The sequence below is a fragment of the Hyaena hyaena genome, unplaced genomic scaffold (genome assembly GCF_003009895.1).
Source record: "Hyaena hyaena isolate Hyena2069 unplaced genomic scaffold, ASM300989v1 scaffold_13, whole genome shotgun sequence".
NCBI lineage: Eukaryota > Metazoa > Chordata > Mammalia > Carnivora > Hyaenidae > Hyaena > Hyaena hyaena.
The window spans coordinates 2317039-2329376 of NW_024080645.1; the positions used below are offsets into that span (position 1 = coordinate 2317039).

General features: G+C 51.3%; 1 long non-coding RNA gene across 3 annotated transcripts in view; it reads left to right on the forward strand.

Annotated features, from left to right (window-relative positions):
• Positions 1–11034, forward strand: part of LOC120220357 — a 28870-nt gene extending 17836 nt beyond the window's left edge. For 2 of the 3 annotated variants that reach the window (XR_005525549.1, XR_005525552.1), the window contains exon 4: positions 4558–4716. This is a non-coding gene — a long non-coding RNA (uncharacterized LOC120220357). Of the gene's footprint in view, positions 1–4557; positions 4717–8761; positions 9021–11002 lie in introns of those variants that run through there. The other variant, XR_005525554.1, reaches the window with a different exon arrangement.
• Positions 11035–12338: the final 1304 nt, after the last annotated feature.

A 12338-nucleotide genomic window follows, 5' to 3' on the forward strand; every position in this document is an offset into this window, starting at 1 on the left:
ATATGGGGCTCGAACTCGCAACTCTGAGATCAAGGATCTCCCACTCCTCCAACTGAACCAGCCAGGCGCTCCTATATAACTTAATTGTTCGTAATGGCTGAGTTTAACAACCAGCTTGCAAAATTAACAATTGACTCATGAGCCTGTGTAAACTGCGTGCAGCCACTACTGAATTAGTCCTGGGTCTGGAGCCTGTAATCATGGACAAAAACATTCATGTTTAGTCCAGGAACTGACCTTGGACAAGTGTTGAGGACAGGCTCAGTGTACTTCTTTTTTTTTTCTTTTTTTTAACCTAGAGAGGTCTTCTTCTTCTTCTTCTTTTTTAATGTTTATTTCTTTCCGAGAGAGAGAGAGAGAGAGAGAGAGAGAGCGTGAGCAGGGGAGGGTCAGAGAGAGAGGGAGACACAGAATCTGAAACAGGCTCCAGGCTCTGAGCTAGCTGTCAGCACAGAGCCTGATGCGGGGCTTGAACCCACGAACCATGAGATTATGACCTGAGCCAAAGTCAGATGCTCAACCGACTGAGCCACCCGGGCGCCTGAGTGTACTTCTTAAATACTAGCGCTCGTTCCCCTGGGAACTGTGTTTCCTCCCCCACGACACAGCCCAGAAGGTGACCTTTTCTTTCCCTGGCTCTAAGCTGTTTATCATCCCAAGCCACCAGCACCCCCTACACTTGAGGACAGACCATCTCAGGAATGCCTGGGACGTGCACATATGGCACCATGGCCAGCCATTCACTGAACCCATGTCAGGTGCTCACAAGGTCATCCAGATGGCCCGAAGGAGACCGGCAACCTGCTCTTCCGCTCTCAGCCCCATGACACGGGTTAGGAATGCCCTTGACAAAGATCTCACCAGTCCACTGCCCTTGCATGTTTCAAAACCTGGATCCAGACTACCATTTCCCACTTGACTTGTCTTCTCTCCATCACGTCTCTGCCCCCACAAGTCACAGAGACCGTCGCCATGTTGACAACTACATGCTCTGGGAGCGTGCTCTAGAATTATCCCACATAAGCCTCATAGCAACCCCGTGAAGTAGGTACTATTCTTGTCCCAAATCCTGTGGATGAGAAATCAGAGCTTGGGTGGTGTGCTGACTTGCCCACAGAAGTGTAGAAAGGACCCAGTATTTTTGCTTTCTCCCTCAAATGTCTTCCTTTCTCAGTTCGTGCACGATTATTTTACATTCTTTAACATATTGCTTACTACTAAGCATTCTCAGGCGGAAAGACAGTAGTAGAAGCCATGGGTCTGAAAAGATGGCTCAGGAGAGGGTGTGCTGTGGGGAGCGCTGGGGGAGGGACCATTGATGGGACCCTGGGGGTCACCAACGTTTAAGGGTCCCTGAGGAAGAGAGGACCGGGAAGGGCTGTCACAGATGTCCATGCGATGGTCCGTGGCGGGGAAGCTACAAAGTGGAGGAGTAAATAGGCGCCAAAATCCAAAATTCTGAATTTAGCAATCCAGAAGCCATCGCTGATCTTGGCAGGGGCCTTTTCTTTATTTCCTTACCAGATGGTGAGGAGGCTGGACCAAGACAAGCGAGACCCAATCACAGTGGGTTGAAGAGAGGCTGGGAGGTAGCAGTGAGGTCAGCCAGTGTAAACCTCTCTTCCAGCAAGAACGCGGGAGGGAGATGCTAGATGGAAGGAGGGTTTTGGGGGTGTAGCTCTTAGTTCGTTGTGCTGAAATGTTTATTTATTTTTGAGAGCGAGAGAGTGCGGGGGAGGGGCAGAGAATCCCAAGTAGCTTCTGCAGTGTCCGCGCAGAACCCGACGCGGGGCTCAAGCCCACGAACCGCGAGATCATGACCTGAGCCCAAGTCGGACGCTTCAGCCACCCAGGCACCCATGTTGTTGTTATTTTAAACTGGGACTATTCTTAGCAAATGTATATGCTGAAGGAAAGGAGCCAGCAGAGGTGAGGCTGAAGGTGCCAGGGAGAGAGGAGGGTGACGGGGGGAGGTAGCTGAGGGGTCCAAGCTGCAGAGGGGGGAGCACCCACCTCATCTCCTGGGGAGGAGCGAGCTGCAGTGGGCGCTGCCTGGAGGCCCCTAATATTCCCGACAGATAAGTGAGGGAGATGAATAGTTGGGGGCTTCGAGGGTAGTGCTGGGGAGCACAGCGCGGGGAGGCTGCCGGGAGAGGCAGCTGAAGTAGGAAGTAACACACATGCAGCAGGACAGTCCCCGTAAGTGTCGTTGCCCAGCAGCCCTATACCTGGACTTCCTTCTGGACGCTGGGGGTATCTGTGGTCAGTAAACTCACCAAGCTCATTCTTCACCTCCTTTCTGACTGCTTCCCCCCCAGGAGGTGACATTTCCTCCAGGCTCTAAGGACAGCTCACCACAGTCCCCCAACCCGTAAGAAGTGAGGATTTCTTGGGGCGCCCAGTGGCTCAGTCTGTTGACTGTCCGACTTCCGACTTCTGCTCATGTCACGATCTCGCGGTTTGTGAGTTTGGGCCCTGTGTGGGGCTCTGTGCTGTCAGCGCAGAGCCTGCTTCGGATCCTCTGTCTCCCTCTCTCTGCTTCTCGCCACTCACGCACTCTCTCTCAAAAATAAATAAACATTAAAACATTTTTGAAAAGAAGTGAGGATTTCTTTCCACCACGTGAGGTCGCAAGAAGTTGGTGGAAGCTGACGGTCTGCAGCCTGGAAAAGGGCCCTCACCAGACACGGAATCAGCCAGCGCCTCGATCTGGGACCTCCCAGCCTGCAGAACAGAGAGAAATCAATGTTAGTTATTTCCGTCGCCCCGTCTAAGGTAATTCGCTACAAGCAGCCTGACCTGTAGCCCCGTGTGCAGAATGAGGAAGTGAGTCGTTTTGCCCAGAACAGGGCAGGACTTTCCAGCTCGGGGTCAGTGGTTTTTCCACTGTGTCACGGGATGTAACCACAGGTGCCTGAAGTCTCCACTTACTTGGTCAAACAGAAAATACGTCCTTGGAATTGACCTCCCTGGTCTCAACCTAGATACAGGACTTCATTGCAAGCACTGGCCCTTTTCCTCTGAAACAGATTTACCCCTTCGATGATTTAGACCTGACTCACGTGAAGAGGCAAATAGGTTTCCTCCCTGATCTAGGGGTAGTGGCAGCCCAGGAGCCCATCTGAAAAGAGTTCTGTGATCGATTAGCCAGGTCTGCCAGGGCCAAGGCATAGGGAGAGTTAATCCTGTTTGCTAAATATTTGCCCAAATGAGTAAAGAGGTACGGTGGGGGACAAACTGTAAGGATTAGCTTTGCAGAAAAGCTGGGGAAGGGAAGAGATTCCAGAAGAGATTCCAGAGAAGTCTGGTTTCTATCTCCAGCTGAGCAATCTGGAGCTATATGGCTGCTGATTGAGAAGACTCCTGCCTATTTGGGGGGTCAAGGCAGGGGGGGATCCACGAGGGAGAAGCACATTCAGCAGCAGCTTCTGGGGTTTTATGTTCCCCCTGCTCCCCCCCCCCCCGCCCCCGTTGAGTCCAGGGCACAGTGAGCAGGGCAGTTACCAAGATTTCTGGGCAAGGCTTACTCTTGGCACCCAGGCCCGAGGAGACGGGGAGGCCAAGGGCCTGTCAGAATAGCTTGGCAGGAGGAATGCTGAGTTTGTCTTCCAGCCAGAGGCAGGCACAAGGCATCCTCAGGGCAGCCGGTCCTTCACTCCGGCTACAAAACAGATTGAGATTCTGTGAGACTGAAGCTTGCAGCGTTGGGTCAGCCAGGCAGAGGCCTCCATTTATACAAAATTAGGCCCTGACCATTGGAGGGGCCCCTGAAGCTTACGCTTCAGATAGGGATATGTGTGGAGAAGAAAATAAAATAAGACATGGCGGGAGGAGGGGGTGCCTGGGTGGCTCAGTTGGTTGAGTGTCCGACTTTGGCTCAGGTCATGATCTTGCGGTTCATGGGTTCAAACCCCGCGTCAGGCGCTCTGCTGTCAGCGCGGAGCCCACTTCGGATCCTCTGTCCCCCCTCTCTCTGCTCTTCCCCCACCCTTGCACATGCATGCTCTCTCTCTCTCCTTCTCAAAAAAATAAATAAACATTAAAAAAAGAAGAAGAAGAAATCCCAGCTCAAACCTGGAGATAAAATTAAATTTCCTTATAACCTGCAGCCCATTGACAACTACTTGAGGCGGGCAGAGTAAAACCTCCCTCCCTTCTTCATGTTAATACTTTACAGGAGAAAAAAACAACCTGAGCTTGACAATAGCTAGGCCTCCAGGACCCTGTAAGTCTTCTTTAGCATATGAAGATCTCTGGAAGCTTCCTCTTGACTTCACCTCCCCTGGTATCCCAAATACATAACCAATCACTCCTCGTGACCCCAGTGCAGCTCTTTCCATCCATGGGTCCTGTCCCCGTGCTTTAGGAAAATTGCTTTTTTGCACCAAAGATGTCTTCAAGAATTCTTTCTTGGATGTCAGCTCTGAACCCCCCCTCACCCCCCAAAAAACTCATCCTTTTTGGGACCCCACTGTGGGGCGATGAGTCCTTTCATCTGGACGCGGAGCTTCTGTGCAAACTTGGTGAGTACTTTCTCTTCCTTAACTCTCACTTCAGGGGCCTTTCGAGAAGTACAGTCTTAATGGAACACTTTCGTGTCGGTCGCTCAGGCTGCCCTCCTCTCGCCCGTGGCTACTCTTCTGGGGAGGAGAAAGCGTGCCTTTTGGCTGGAACTTAGTACCCTGGTTGGATCGGTAATAAGACCCAGAAACGTGATACCCTCTCTTTGTTCTGTCTTTATATGAGATTGTCTGTCCTGGGCAAGGCACCATCACCGCTGCAAACATTGACTTCCGTGTGAGGGCCGCCTAGGGGCTCAATCCGTTAAGTGTCAGACTTCGGCTCAGGTCAAGATCTCGCAGTTCATGGGTTCTGGCCCTTCGTCGGGCTCCGTGCTGACGGCTCGGAGCCTGGAGCCTGCTTGGGATTCTGTGTCTCCCTCTCTCTCTGTCCCTCCCCTGCTCGAGCTCTCTCTATCAAAAATAAATGAACATTCAAAAAATAATTAAATAAGTAAAAATGACTCCTTTTGGAGGTCTCCTCCTGATTGGTCTAACGTGGTCCCCTGCACATCTCTGGTCTAGCCCTTCTGGCTGCGTGGAGCTGGCCAGAACCAGTACCAGGTTGAATTAAAACCCAACTGGGGACCGTTTCCTAGGAAGTCGGCTGTAAGGACTACATGCGTAGGAATGTCGCTTAGATCATGATGGATTCCTGGCTTTACTGTTTTCCATCCTTGTCCTCAACTACAGAATTGGGTAATTTTGTAAAACGTCTCCAGTGTTTTCATGAGTTAAAGACGACTGGTTTCTCGTGGCCTTCTCTGCAAGGCAAGCCACAGTGTGGCATGGCACGGCCGCCAATGGCACGGTGCAGCTTTGAACCCCACTGTCACCCCAAAACTCCAAACCTACTGAGCCACCCAGGGACCCCTCAAGAATTCCCTCTTGGCCGTTGGCTCCGAACCCCAATGCTTCAAACTAAATCAAAACCCATGGGCTTGAAGACGCCCTTCGCAACCCATAGGGACCTCAGGAATGAGCTCTCTTGTTTCCAGAATATCTGACAGCCACACCTGGGGTAGAAAGAAAGGTGGGTTCTCTCTGCACTTTTCTGTGGTGTCCTTCCTCCTCAGGCAGGTAAGTGCTGGGTGTCCAGGAGGCTGATCTCTATGAGAACCTTGGAGATGCCCAATGACTAGGTCTGGCCTGTGAGGAAGGGGGCAAGGGGGAGGGGACGTGGAATGGTTAGGAGCGTCTTCAAGCCCAGGGAAAGGGGAGCAGGTGGGGGCCTGTGGGGGGTGAGCCCCTCCACCAGCTCCTCGCTCCCTATCCCCCCATCTCCTGCTGACTCTGAGGGAATTAAGGGCGTTCCCAGGACAAGTGTGCAGCCCCCTGGGGTCCTGTCTAAGGCAAGACACCAGTCAACATGGTGACCCACGTTGGCTTCCCCGGGACCAGGGAAGGGGAAGCTGGAAGGTCCAGAGCTGGACTTCCCCCCCCTCCCCCCCCAGTGCCTACTGGTAGAGAGTTTGAGCTTAGCACTGAGTTTGAGACATCAAAACAAAGGGCTCTGAGCCAAGTCACAGAAATTCTCAGGGAGGGGGAGGGGCAGCAGGAAGGAGCCCGCAGTTCAGGCAAGAGAGAAAGAGGGAGCAAATTGCAGAAGGGGAGGGAGAAAAGCACCTCAACAAACCCTGAACCTGGTTAACTGGTTAAGGGACTCCAGCAGGCCTGCCTCAGAGGGAACAATAGCTGGTAGGTGCTGGGGAATTTCCAGCAAAAACAGCCAACCATTCAACAGAGAAACAATGGACAAGGTCCCAGCCCCCCCCCCCCCCCCCCCCCCCCCCCCCAGTGAGGCCCTGCCCCGAATCAACGGAAAATTAAGGTCAATAAAGCTGTCTGTCGAGAGATGGTGAGGGCTGTGTTGAGCCATCGAGGGGAGGAGACCAGGAGATGAAAGGTTGGGACCAGCCGGACTCAAAACGCAGGTGACCTGGGTGCAGCCCCAGGGAAATAGGATTGTTAGCAGGTGAAGGAAACCTCCTTCCATCTCTTTGTTTCTTGTTCTGGAGAAAGCTCTTCTTGGCGTGGGGTGGGGCAGTCGGTCAACAAAGAGCCAGAAGGTGGCAGTATCTACTCAAGGAGGAGCCTAGGGGCCGGTGTCCCTCACCCATCGGCAGCCAGAGTCACCGGGTATGCAGCCTCATGCGGCCCCTTGCCATGATCCAAACCACCCGGCCTTCCTCCCTGGGCCTGGGCCCATGCGGTTAGGCCAGCGGGGGTGGTGGCCCTGGCCTTTGAGATCTAATAGAATCTCCTCCCACTCCTGACCCACAAGCAGTGGGACCCCCAGGTCTTCTTTGCTGTTCCCAGGGTTCAGGAGTCCTGTTTTCCAGTACATCTGGCCAGAGCCTTGTGCTGCTCACCTCCTCACCCCTGCCTCTCACGTCCCAGTCCCTTCTCCTTGCTCCCCTGGGCGCCATCGTCGACTCAGCGTGAGTCTCGCATTGGAGACCCCTCCTCACGCAAGATACAGCTTGGGGCAATAAAGGAGCACACCTAGTGGGTACACAACCTGTTCAAAATGGAACACCACAGACCCTGACCTCAAAGTCCTCTAGTGCTGGGCACCTGGGCGGCTCAGTCGGTTAAGCATCCAACTCTTTGTTGATTTTGGCTCACATCGTGATCTCACAGTTCATGAACTTGAGCCCCACATTGGGCTCTGTGCGGACAGCTTGGAACCTGCTTGGGATTCTCTCTCTCTCTCCCTCTCTCTGCCCCTCCCCCTAACTCACATTTTCTCCCTCTCTATCTCTCAAAATAAATAAACTTATAAAAAAAGGAAAATTACTAAAAAACAAAAAAGACGAAAAAAAAAAAACCCCAGAAAATAACAAATGTTGGCAAGGATGTGGAGAAACTGGAGTCTTTGTGTCCTGTTGGCGGGAACGTAAAATGGTGCAGCCAGTGTGGGACACAGTATGGTGGTTCCTCAAAAATTAAAATAGTAGAATTATCTATGACCCGGCAATTCCACTTCTGGTTGAACACCTGAAAGAGCCGAAGTAGAGTTTCCAAGAGATGTTTGGACCCCATGTTCGCAGCAGCGTTATTCGCACTGGCCAAAAGATGGAAGCATCAGAGTGTCTACGAACGGATGAGTGGGGGACAGAAGGTGGTATCAGCACACAGTGGAACAGTGTTCAGCCTTAAAGAGGAAGGAAATGCGGCCACCTGCTCCAACATAGATGAACCTTCAGGACAGTCCGCTAAGTGAAATGAACCAGATCCCCAGGGACAAACACCATATGATTCCACTTACAAGACGTGCCCAGAGTTGTCGAATTCATAGCGACAGAAAGAATGGTGGTTGCCAGCAGCCGGGGGGTGGGGAGGACTGGGGGGAGAGAATGGGGCTTTAGTGTTTAATGAATACAGTTTGGGGAGATGAAGAAAGTTCTAGAGAAGGATGGTGGTAATAGTTGCACAACAAGGAGAGTGTACCTAATGTCTCTGAAGTGCACACCTAGAAATGATTAAGATGGTAAATTTTGTTATGTGTGTTTTACCACAATTTTTTAAGTGTATTTATTTTGAGACAGAGAGAGAGAGCATGAGCAGGGGAGGGGGAGAGAGAGAGAGAGAATCCCAAACAGGCTCCGTGCTGTCAAGCACAGAGCCCGACTTGGGACTCGAATCCACCAACCATAAGATCATGACCTGAGCGGAAACTAAGAGTTGGATGCTTAACCAACGGAACCACCCAGGTGCCCTTACCACAGTTGTTTTTAAAAAGTCCTTTGGGGGCTTCCGGCTGGCTCAGTCGGTAGAGCATGCGACTTTTGAGCTCAGTGTCCTGAGCTCAATCTCCATACTGGGTGTGGAGCCTACTGAAAACAAACAAATAAATTAGTCCGTCTGTCCTTTGGTGTCCCTGCCTCTGGAGATTTCTCCCTGGAATCCATCCCAGGCAGTGGCTCATGCCATCTTGTTCTGTGCCCCCACCCCCTCCATTTCATTTCTCTGACCTTCCCTGTCTTCCCTCTTCTTGGGGGTCTCTTTTCCCTGAGCTCCCATTACGACACCAGTAAAGCCATTTAGTCCCTTGTGTGATTAACCACGAACATTCCACCGTGTTCCCGGCGCCGCCCTCCCCTTCCTCAACCAAACTGGCTCATGGAGATGTTTTCTGAAACAAAACTGTTCTCAGCCTGCTAAACGCACTGAAAACGTGCCATCTGGTGTGTACACAGGTCTCCTGAGAAGTCGAGGAGTCCAAGCCCGCAGCTGAGCCTCAGAGCTCCTCTCCACCAGCTGCCAGGCTGTGGCTCGACCCCGGGGTCCCAGGAGTGAATTTGTCAGAGTAAAGGCCGCTTTGGGCAGCCTCTTGGCAGCCTGCCAACAGTCTCCTTCTGGCGACGCTCCATCTGTGTGAGCGCCACATAGAGCAAGATGTGCGGCCCGAGGAGAAAGCGAAGAAGGGTGACAGCAAGGAGCCATCACCAAGCCGAGGTACGGGGACCTCAGTGGATCAGAGGTGCTCCAGGCCAGAGCCACCAGGAGACGGGAGGTGATGGAGGACTGGATGTTGAGAAAGCTTGTCCCTGCACAGATCCCTGAGCGGGCTGTGTGTGTGTGTGTGTGTGTGTGTGTGTGTGTGTGTGATGCCCCTGGAGAGGTCTCAGAGCTGGGGAAGATGAAAGGCAAGGCCAGGAGCTCTTCCTGTGGGTGAATAAATATGACAAGGCAGGCGGGGAAACAGACCCTGATTTCTAGACATAGATCTGCACGCAGAGCCAGAGAGGGCGCAGCCACAGGCCTTCGGGACAAAAGCTGCCGTTAGATGAACACTTAGCATGTGCCAGGCGCTCAGCACTGACAGTGGCTGCGATTGCTCTTCCCGTACACCAGCCTCTCCAGTAAACACACAATGTAATCCACATATATAATCATGGATATTCTAGGAGCTGTGCTTTATTTGCTTATTGAAATACAGAATATTTATTAAAATACAGAATATTAACAAACAGAACGATGTCTGGGAGCCTCAGTTGGTTGAGTGTCCAACTCTTGATTTCGAGTCAGGTCATGGTCCCAGGGTGGTGGGATCCAGCCCCACCTCAGGCTCCAGGCCAAACTGAGCCTGGAGCCAGCTTGAGCTTCTATCTCTTTCTCTCTCCCTCTCTCTCTGCTCCCTCCCACCCCCCACGCTCATGCATGCTCTCTCCCAAATTAATGGGATTTTTTTTTTTAATTTATTATTTCTAGGAGAGAGAGAGAGAGACAGCGTGAGCAGGGGAGGGTCAGAGAGAGAGGGAGTCACAGACTGAAACAGGCTCCAGGCTCCGAGCTGGCAGTCAGCACAGAGCCCGATGCGGGGCTCGAACACACGAACGTGAGATCATGACCTAAGCGAAAGTCGGACGCTTAACCGACTAAGCCACCCAGGCGCCCCTTAATGGGATTTTTTTAATGTTTTGTTTATTTCTGAGAGAGACAGAGTGTTAGTGGAGTGAGGGGCAGAGAGGGAGATCCAGAATCTGAAGCAGGCTCCAGGCTTTGACCTGTCAGCATAGAGCCCAATGCAGGGCTCAAACTCGCAAACTGTGAGATCATGACCTGAGCTGAAGTTGGACGCTTAACCAACTGAGCCACCCAGGCGCCGCTCTCTCAGATTAAAGAAGGAGGAGGAGGAGAAGGAAATAAGATACAAAGAAGCAGAAGTAGGCTACATGTATACCTAATGTAACATGGGAGGTAGTCCAGGGAGAAATGAGTAACTCCTCTGCATTTTAAAAAGTAAAAAAATAAGGGTACCTGGGTGGCTCAGTGGGTTGAGCATCTGACTCTTGACTTCAGCTCAGGTCATGATCTCAAGGCTCGTGAGTTCGAGCCCCATGTCGGGCTCTGTGCTGACACTACAGAGCCTGCTTGGGATTCTCTCTCTCCTTTCTTTCTTAAAATAAATAAATAAGCTTAAATTCAAAAAAGTATTAATATAAAGTAAATATATATATAGTGAAGTTAACTAGAAAATATATTCTATTTAATCCAATAGACACCAAATTTTATTTCACCAGTATAATTATTAGTGAGATATTTTACATTCTCTTCCATATTAAGACTTCACAATCTGCTGAGAATTCACACTTAATGCACATTTCAGTTTGGACGAGCCACACAGGGTCATGAGGCTGATGGCAGTTCTATTAGACAAAGTAGTTTATTTTTTATTTCGTTTTTAATTTTTTTTTCAAATGTTTTTTTTTTTTTTTCCTAGGAGAGGGAGAAAGAGAGAGACAGCGTAAGCAGGGGAGAGTCAGAGAGAGAGGGAGTCAGACTGAAACAGGCTCCAGGCTCTGAGCTGGCAGTCAGCACAGAGCCCGACGCAGGGCTCGAACCCACGAACCATGAGATCATGACCTAAGCGAAAGTCGGAAGCTTAACCGACTAAGCCACCCAGGCGCCCCCTTTTATTTTCTTTTTTTAAGTAGACTCCATGCCCAACGTGGGGCTTGAACTCACAACCCCCAAATTAAGAGTTGCATGCTCTACCGACTGAGCCAGCCAGGCGCCCCAACAAGATGCTTTCTCAGCTCCTCCATCTGGCCTCTGCTCTCAGCAAAGTCCCATTTAGAGCCACGCGGGGCCTTCACCCTTCTGCTCCGTGGACATGTTTGTGCAGGTTCCTGGCTTCTCCCAGGTAAGACCTGACTCCCCTTTTACCTTTCATCCCGTCTTCGCTCTTACTGGGGGCACAGTAAGAATCCGGCCAAAGCTGTCCCGTAAATTAATTCTTTATGTTTCCAACTAGAGCTGAGGTTGTTAAGTTCGGGTCCACAAATATTGGGAGTGGGGAGGACACAAAGCCCTGAATGAGTGTGCGAAATCTCTGCGTGCGCATCTTCGTAGGGGAGGTTGCTTATTTTCATTCCATTTGCAGAGGGGCCTGGGACCCACCCACAGCCCGCGTGGCCACCCGATCGGAAACTGCGCTGTCTGCTCCTTTGCAGACGTTTCTGGCCACAACCCACCACTTCTGACTCCCCCCTTCCTCCTTCCCCTGTGTGTAAGCGGTGGCGGGAGGTGGCTTATAACACAGAGGCCTGACCTTTGCCCTGTTGGATCGTTTGTTTGTCCCTGGCCCTGCAGGCTGGCACTCAAATTCTAGTTGCAAAAACCGGCGGGGGGGGGGGGGGGCACAAATTACTTCCTGAATCCCTGGGTTTCCCGTGACCAGCAAAAAGTTTCAGTGTGAAAACTTGAAATACCAAGAGCTTGTATCTGCTTGCCTTGTGTCTGTTTAATTACACGGTGTTTTAGTTTGCCGGGCTGCTGCAACACAGGACCATAGACTGGGGGGTTCGAACAGCAGACATTTATTTTCTTACCTTTCTGGACTCTGGAAGTCCAAGATCAAGGTGTCCCCAGGGTCCTTCTTAGTTAGCTTGCAGGTGGTTGTCTCCACGTGGTCTTCCGTCTGTGTGTCTGTGTCCCAATCTCCTCTTATAAGGACATTAGACATCTTGGATTAGTACAGACCCTTATGTCCTCATGTTAATTGAATTACCTCTTTAAAAACCCTACGTCCAAATACAGTCACATGGAGGTATTGGGGGTTAGAACTTCAACATATGAATCTGGGGGGCACACAGTTCAGCCCATAACATGTATGTTAACATTTTGGCGATTATAAAAATAATACAGGGGGGACACCTAAGTGGCTCAGTCGAGAGAGTGACCGACTTCAGCTCAGGTCATGATCTCACGGTTCATGGGTTCAAGCCCTGCGTCGGGCTCTGTGCTGACAGCTCAGAGCCTGGAGCCTGT